The sequence below is a fragment of the Sceloporus occidentalis genome, unplaced genomic scaffold (assembly GCF_023333645.1).
Source record: "Sceloporus occidentalis isolate IW3139 unplaced genomic scaffold, rSceOcc1.0.p SCAF_26, whole genome shotgun sequence".
Taxonomy (NCBI): Eukaryota; Metazoa; Chordata; class Lepidosauria; order Squamata; family Phrynosomatidae; genus Sceloporus; species Sceloporus occidentalis.
This window is the reverse complement of record NW_028317006.1, coordinates 8842955-8850976: the sequence shown is the minus strand read 5'-3', so window position 1 is coordinate 8850976 and position 8022 is coordinate 8842955.

Sequence of the window (8022 nt, the reverse complement as noted above, 5' to 3'; positions counted from 1 at the left end):
AACCCTTATGAAGCAGATGCCAATTGCCCCATACCAGGGGGAAAATTCCTTCCCGACTCCAAATATGGCAATCAGAATAAATCCCTGGATCAACTTTCTGTCCCTATTAATCTAATATCCATAACTTGTAATATTATTGCATTCAAGAAACACGTCCAGGCTCCTTTTGAACTCTTTTATTGAGTTTACCATTACCATTTACCAAAGAACCCTCGTCTGTGCTGGTGTAGAAACCTTCTTTCCTCCAGCCGTAGAGGATGTCCCCTTATTATATGAAATGGATGAGCGCATTAGAGATGTGTGAATCTGTCAGGTACAATTTATCTGCAAGTACTGCTTATCTAAATATCACTTTTTCATAGAGTAGTTCAGAATCTACCAAATGTAGTTTTTTTAGTTCACTTCTAAAGAAAACTAAGTAAATGAATATCATGTATACAAATTGTATTTCTAATAAGATGAAAATCAGGTGACTTAAGACACATTGCAAGACCTGGATAAGTAGTGAATAGGCACAGGAACCCAAAACAAACTGTGTCCAGCCCAGCAGACCCAACCACATGACTTTATGTGAAGGGTTGCATGTACATTCGTGTAAGAAGATGCATATATGTGTTGAGAGAGCTCTCAGATCCCACTGTAAATCATGATAGAGGCATATTAAGAAAGGCACACAAAATAAATGTGAAACAGATGCACAAAAGCATAGAATAAGGAGACATCAATTCAGTCTTGGCCAACAGTTTTCATGGACGTGCTCACTAGGGCATTATAGCTTGCATCTATTCTCCTAAGAGGATACCCAGAAATATGGAGTGACATGGTGACGTATTCTGGCCGTGACGTAAGTGGTGGTCCTACGGACAGTAGTCCCCTGCCGCCAAACTAGAGAACCCTTAAGCAATCAGGCCCCTTGGTGCGCTTTCTAATCAATGGGCCACTTACAAATGTGATCTCTATGATTTCCCCAGCCGGCCCATTTACACAACGGAAGACTTGCCAGGTCAGCATGTGGAAGGTCTTCAAAGAAACATTTACACACATATGGACCACGTATTGCACCTATTATATATTGGGATCTATTCCTGACTAGCTGCAATTACTGTTAATGGAAATCGAAGAATGTGCACATCCAGAAACATGTCTCTTTTATAGGGAAACAACAATATGTAATAACGGTCGTCTGGATCTCTACTCATTTGTCATTCTTTTTGGGAAAATGAACGTAAACTCAATTCCTATACATACTTCTTACCTGACAGCCTTCTTTTTGTAATCAAGTGGCTCATTTACCTACAGGTAGCATGCACATGGCACACCTTGTGAAACCTGCCCAGGCATTCGTTAGCATATTCTAAATAAATTCCTCCTTACAGGAGAACGGCATTTCTCTGGGACACTAGTCTACTGAACAGGCTACTGAAAGGCTGAAGCGCAGAAACTTCAGGGTTTGTCCAAAAACATTCTCATCAAGGCCATAGAAAGGCTCTGTTGTTAAATGTGCAAATGTCTCATAAACAAGTTCATTCCAACCCTCGGAAGAAGCTTGCACTAGTGCTGTTTTTCCGATAAAAGATTGTTAGGATCAGTATGGTACTTTTAGGTTCAGTTTAAAAACTCATGTCCTCATTGAAATAAATGGCAGCTAAACCTGGCAACACTTTTTTCAAACTGGCAAAATGTGTTAATACTGTAGAAAAGAACCAAGCAGTGCTATATTTGTGGAGGTCAATTCCCTTAGAGAAGGCAGCACTTCTAGCCACGGCAGGCAACAGAGGTCCTGTGCTGATCTACATTATGCAGAACACCAAGATTTCATGTCATAACAGGGCAGAAAAGTTACTTTGAAGGTCTGCCCAGATTTCCGCAATATAACTAGCCCAGTTTTAGGAGGGATTGAACCTGCCTTTATAGTCCTTGTTGGTTTCGACCAAAATATGCCACTAGAACCAAACTCAGCTAAACTTTACCTGCTGAGCCTTTTTGCCTAATCTGGTGCCTTAGTCTTATTTACATACATATGCAGTAACATGTGCATAAGGAAAAAATACCATTTCAGAAGGCTTTATTCATTAAACTGACAGTTCCAGATAAACCAAGGAGAGATTAAACATTTAATCGCTTAAATGTCTCTTAATCTCTTATTTATGCATTATGATGTCATAGACCAGTAACCCTAAGTTTTTCACTTGTTTATGTGTTTTTCCCTGCTTAATGCATAGCTAAACCAGTGACATTCTTACCACATTATGCATTAAGCTGGGTCGACTAAGAGGCCCTGCTCACAGTAGACACAGGTTCACGATGTATAGTAAAGTAGATGAGATGAAATGTTAAATTTAAATTTAACTCATTGTAAAGTTACCGAGCAGAGTTACACATTAAACACGCAAAGAGTTTTAGAAGAAAGATCTGGCATATCGGCAGCATAAGAGTTAAGGGTCGGCAAGAAGAATCACACGCTCTTTAAGTGCTGTGTGAGAAAGGAAGGACTGTCGGACCTCATTAGTTGTCAGAACTAACAATGCAGAGCTGACAATGAAGGTAATTTGGAGCCTGTTGGTCATTAATCATTTTCATGACAAGCCTGACGGGAGCGTGGAGCCTCTGCTCAGTTTAGGGTTACATGTGTGTCTGTTTATACATGTGCATTACTGATGGTGTTTCTCATGTCATGAAGGGGGAAAAAAGGCTCATTAGTCAGGAATCCTGGGCTGTTAAGTGGAATCGGTGACAAGGTCCAACAGTTGTCACGGATGTCTCAGAAATATACAGACAGAAGGAATAACTTAAAAGGTGTAGAAAAAAATGCAGTGAAAGATATGGAATGAGTGGCATATTTTCATCAGGCAAATCATTTCTCAATTTCAAGTACACTTTTATCCCTGAAGCCTGGTAGATAAAGGGACTAGGTGTTGATACATTACATTTTGATATATCAGTATAGTTTAAAACCATGCACAGAAGAACCAAGGTGGACCAATTGTCCTGGTTGCTCCACAGTGAGAACCTGAAGTGGCAGTGGATGGTTTATTGTGCCATGCTGCACCATTCATGAAGAATGAACATTATATTACTCTATAAATGGTCCAGTTTTCACTCCACTTTTGGCTGCTTCAAGCATCCAAGAAGTGGCAGAAAAGCACTCCAATGTAAATCAATGCGAGTGCTTTCTGTGCATGCCTGTTAGACCCCCTGAAACTTCATGAGTTAGTGCTGGAGATGGCTGGCCATCAATAAATGTGCTCTGGCAAGCTGAACACATGTTCTACAAACCAAGGAGGCAAATGCTTAGGGCAGACTTTGCTGAATCCCTGCATGCATTTACAAAGATGAGAAAATGACCATTTAAAGGGTACATTCTGTTACCAGATGCATTAAATACACTCCAGACTCAAACACGGAGAGGGGGATTCATATTCTCTAATTTATGTATTTGCTTGTTTGTTTGCTAACAAAAGGGAAATGCGATTTATGTTTCTGTGAAATGATGGAAAGAAACTGCAACACCATATGGTAGCAAGTTAAAGTTGCCATAGTTAAATGTACTGTACATGTTGCTGGTTTTATAATCACAAATATAAAAATTAATCAAATTATTGCTTTACTGGAAATCAATGTATATAATGTAATGTGTTTACTAAACTATTTCAATTATTTGAAACATGTGCAGTTTGACTCATGAGAGTACAGTATTCAATATGTAATAACCAAAATAGTGCAGGCTTCTTTAATCTGCCAGTGCAGTAAAACACAGCTATACCATAGCCATGTGGTCAAGGAAGTCTAACCACTATATTGGTGCTCATAAAGGGAACAGCTGAAAAAACTAAGGGGTCTTTTCACAGAAGGTCAATTTGGATAGAGTTGTGAAGCTGGTAAAGTCAGCTTGATTCAATTGACTTAAATGAAGCAACTTGCGGATTCACTCAAGTAAACTTAGCTGACAACCTGACTAGATTTCATGTTAGTTTGACTATTCACAGAGAGAAGAGTTGCCAGCGGAGTTCCAAAAAGAGAACCAACTTAACATACTCAACTTCCTTGTTCAGTAGAACATGGGTTGTCCCCAAACTGGTCATGCTCACAAAAAATAAAGCAGACTGTCCAACTCAACTGACAAACTAAACTGCTGAAGAGTCTCAACAGGGCTTAACAGCAACTGCTGAGTTCATCTCAACACCATCTAATGGAAGACTCAAATTTTCTTGACAAGTATTGAAAGCATTTGGACTCAATCCAGGAATGTCCTGTCAATATTTCTTTTGGTGCTACGAGAGCTGTACCAATACCAACCCTCCCTTTGTTACGGATATAGTATTACCAGATTTCCTTCAATAATAATAGCCAAGGTGGTCCAAGTACACCAGAGATGTAACTTTCTTTTTTGACTGGGAGGGTGAAGATGGGCAGCCAACAGGGGTGTCACCAAAGGTGTAGTTCAACAACAATAGCTGAAAATCTATTTGTTGCCTACCATTGTTCTACCAACAGACATTAGTGTTGAGCATTTTTATAAATACCCAATGTGTCCCAATGACTTCTACAAATCTTCTCGTAGTCACTGATGTCTAACTCATCAGCATTTTGGTTCTTGATAAGTACAAACCATAATTAATTGAAATCTGCTCCAAGTATCTGAACATGGAGGAAACCCACCACCAACAGTTGTGTTGCTGTGAGTTTCACTCTAGTTCAGCTCTATAGACAACTCAACGATATGGTGGTCGGAGGTCAGCTTGGGGCAACTCAGTAGCAATGACATATTCAGCAAAAAGTGAATTTAATAGTTGCTCAAGACCAAGTTCACCTAAACTGCAGACATTACATGCATTGGTAAGCAAAGTTCAGATATTAAACCACACTCTTATCACAATGGTGCATATACTGGAGAATGATGCTGCAGTCAGCCTTTTTCCTATGTGCCCTCTAACAAAGTTAGGTATAGTGTCAGAACGGGGACACCAGTGTCTGTGACATGTTATTGTTGCTTATGGGTCATTTACCCAAATGTCCATCACAAAGAATGTTGCTGCCTACCCCTGCTCTAACGTATTATTACGCATCTTTGTTACGGTTCTTCCCTACAGCATCTGTTGACTGATGCATTATTTGTGATGTCAAATTTATCATTTACATGGTATTTTTTTAATTTTTTATGGATGTTTAAATAACCACAAGGCATAAAAATTGACTAGTGGTCTTAGAAAACCCATTACTAGTACTACATCCTAACAATTATTAGTAATTATTCCTACGCAGTCTTGATGTGCATGCTATGCGAAGAAGTCATCATCATGTAATTGAATTTTTCACCGTGTAGGCCTGTATTTTTATTATATACAATTCGAAACAGAAAATAAATGTAAATATTAATCTTCCTGTCAATTTTTCAAATCCTGGAGAATGGATAATAATCCGATTTAGACTAATAGGGGCCTCCCACATTGAAATATGTAGTTCTTATTTATATGAAGCAATGCTGGTGAGAAGTTCTAACGGTTGGACATTGGACAGGAACATTCTATTGGTTTCCATGGCGATTTCTCCATTTTTAGAGCCTTGCTCCAGAACTCTTTATAAATACGGGCCGTGGAATATAAAAGACACCACGGCACTAAATGTTTTCTGTCTCTCCGGTAATGTCAGCCTGCTAATTGTTGTGATTGATTGGAGACATTGTGGTGATAGACGGTTGACATACAGAGGCTGACACTCTTTAATTTTAAATGATGACTGTCTTTCAACAAGCTATCTATTTTGTGCAAAGAATATACTTTTTTGATTCTTTATTTAAAAAGCACTTATAGTAATAGAAGTGCGTATTCGGAAGCCGACAGATGATTCAACTGAAATGTGACTGTAAAACATATAATATTGGGATCATAAAATTAAAATAAATAACATAAGAGACTTTAACAATTTAAGAATCAGGTTATTCAACAACCTTATTTCCTTCAAATTTTAAAATGAAATAGGCACGGCCTTTATCACAAAAATATTTCCCAATACATTGTGATAGGATCTTCAATTTTACATATCCCATGAAAATGTAAAATGATGCATTTAAGTTGGTTTTTTTTTTCTATTTCTATGTACTTTGGTTTATTTGGACCAAAAATTATAAAAATGATACCTTCTAGATTGTAAGCTCTGTTATGCAGGGACCTCATCACCTTTTGTTATGTTATTCGCTACTTTTTACGTTCTGATTATGCAGCGCTGCGGAATATTATAGCGCTATATAAGTTAATAATATTTATTATGATCATCTTTTTTATTATTATTATTTGTATGCAGTACGGCCGAATACATGGGACAAATGCCAAAATGTCTTAAATGCTTAAGGAGGTACACCTACGGTTTTTGTTTTAGGGGCAATAGAATAAAATAAGTTATTTACTTTGCTTTACACAATTTATTTCATAAGGATATTTACGACTGTGTAGGACAAGTTATTGTGTAGAATAATCCACTCATATCCAGCTAACTTTCTGAGCTCCTACAAAAGATGGACCCCTCTTCTGTTGTGTATATATATATATATGTGAACAGATAGTTCATAAACAGCCATGAAGTTTATAGCTTCTGCATTCCCAACTCATTTAAACTAAGATTTATTTATGAATTAAATAGCAATTCATATAATATAATGTTCACACTGAGAATCACCTCTGATGTGTCCCAGCCTTCCCATAGCGCGGCCTCTCTCGCCACCTGCTGGTGGGTAAGGAAATTACCGGCCTAGTAGAAATGCCCTTAACAAATATGTCTGCCTCCTGCTCAGCTTTGGCTCCAATCTATTACGTTGCTAAATGCGACACCCGGAAGAAGAAGCTGGTGCAGGTGGGGGAAAAAAAAGAAGATTAAGGAGAAGCCGATCAGCTCTGTCTTACAGGTATTGTGAGAAAGGTCATGTGTTCCTCTTGTAGGGCTCATCTACCTGTAATCGGCATGTTTTCATGCGATATATATTTTGGTTAATATGTATCTGTTGTTCTTATTGCAGTTATATTATTAACACAGGACTGCTATTTACAGCCTGGCACCTGTGACTTTCTTCATGCCTGGCAGTATGTGGAGTTTATAAAGAGGATTCGTTTATGTGACTGTGTGAATTGTGCATACATGTAACTGCACATGTGTTACCCTGATCTGCAGCATGTGGCATTGAAAGGTGTCAGGCTTTTAACACAGCGGGCCTTAAATGGAGTTCACAGAAACAAATGGATTGTAATCTTTAGCTTTCTCAATGGATTTGTAAGCGTTTAGCTCTGATGTTATCCTTGTTAAAGGGACACTCCAGCCAATGCGCTTTAATGCATATGGTAGCTGTATGATCCCTTTAAAGTTTCATGGTGTCCCCCATGCAAATGCATTGATGGGTTCTGCAGTATCCCCCCAATAGGTGTTTGTACCTTCCTTGACACCCAGCTATTTTTCATACATGTCATATACTTTCCTCCGCTCGGCTCGTCTCGGAGTCGTCTGTCGGTGAGGATCTGCTCACAAGGTACTTTAATATGCGTCCTTCTTAAGTGAGGCTTCCAGAGACGGTTAACTATCCCTTTAAATGTTATTAACCTCAAGTTAAAGGTCATTTATTGCATATGTGTTTATTCTTAAAGTATTAGAAGGCCCTTTTTATCCTTTTTAACCAATAAATGTGTTTCAAGTTATTTATAAATATGCAAACAACTGGGATTTGTTGATCATACACATAGCATTTTCTTTGTGTTGTTTTTGCAGAGCGATAGGTTGCGTGTTTAAGGACATAGATTCAGTTTGGCCTCCAGTTTATGTAGATGGGTTGTAGTTGGTTTGTTGTTTATTATACACAATGTAGCCCCTTAGCTGATATTTTGCCACCAAGCTGGTACAAAAAAAATCAACCTAAGACCAATGATAACCCTATGGAATATATATTTTATTTATTTTACCTGAACCAGAGACATTAGTGCATGTGTTGATTTCTTTGTCATTTCTTCTCCAGCGTATACATGTATGTTGGGTATGGTTGAG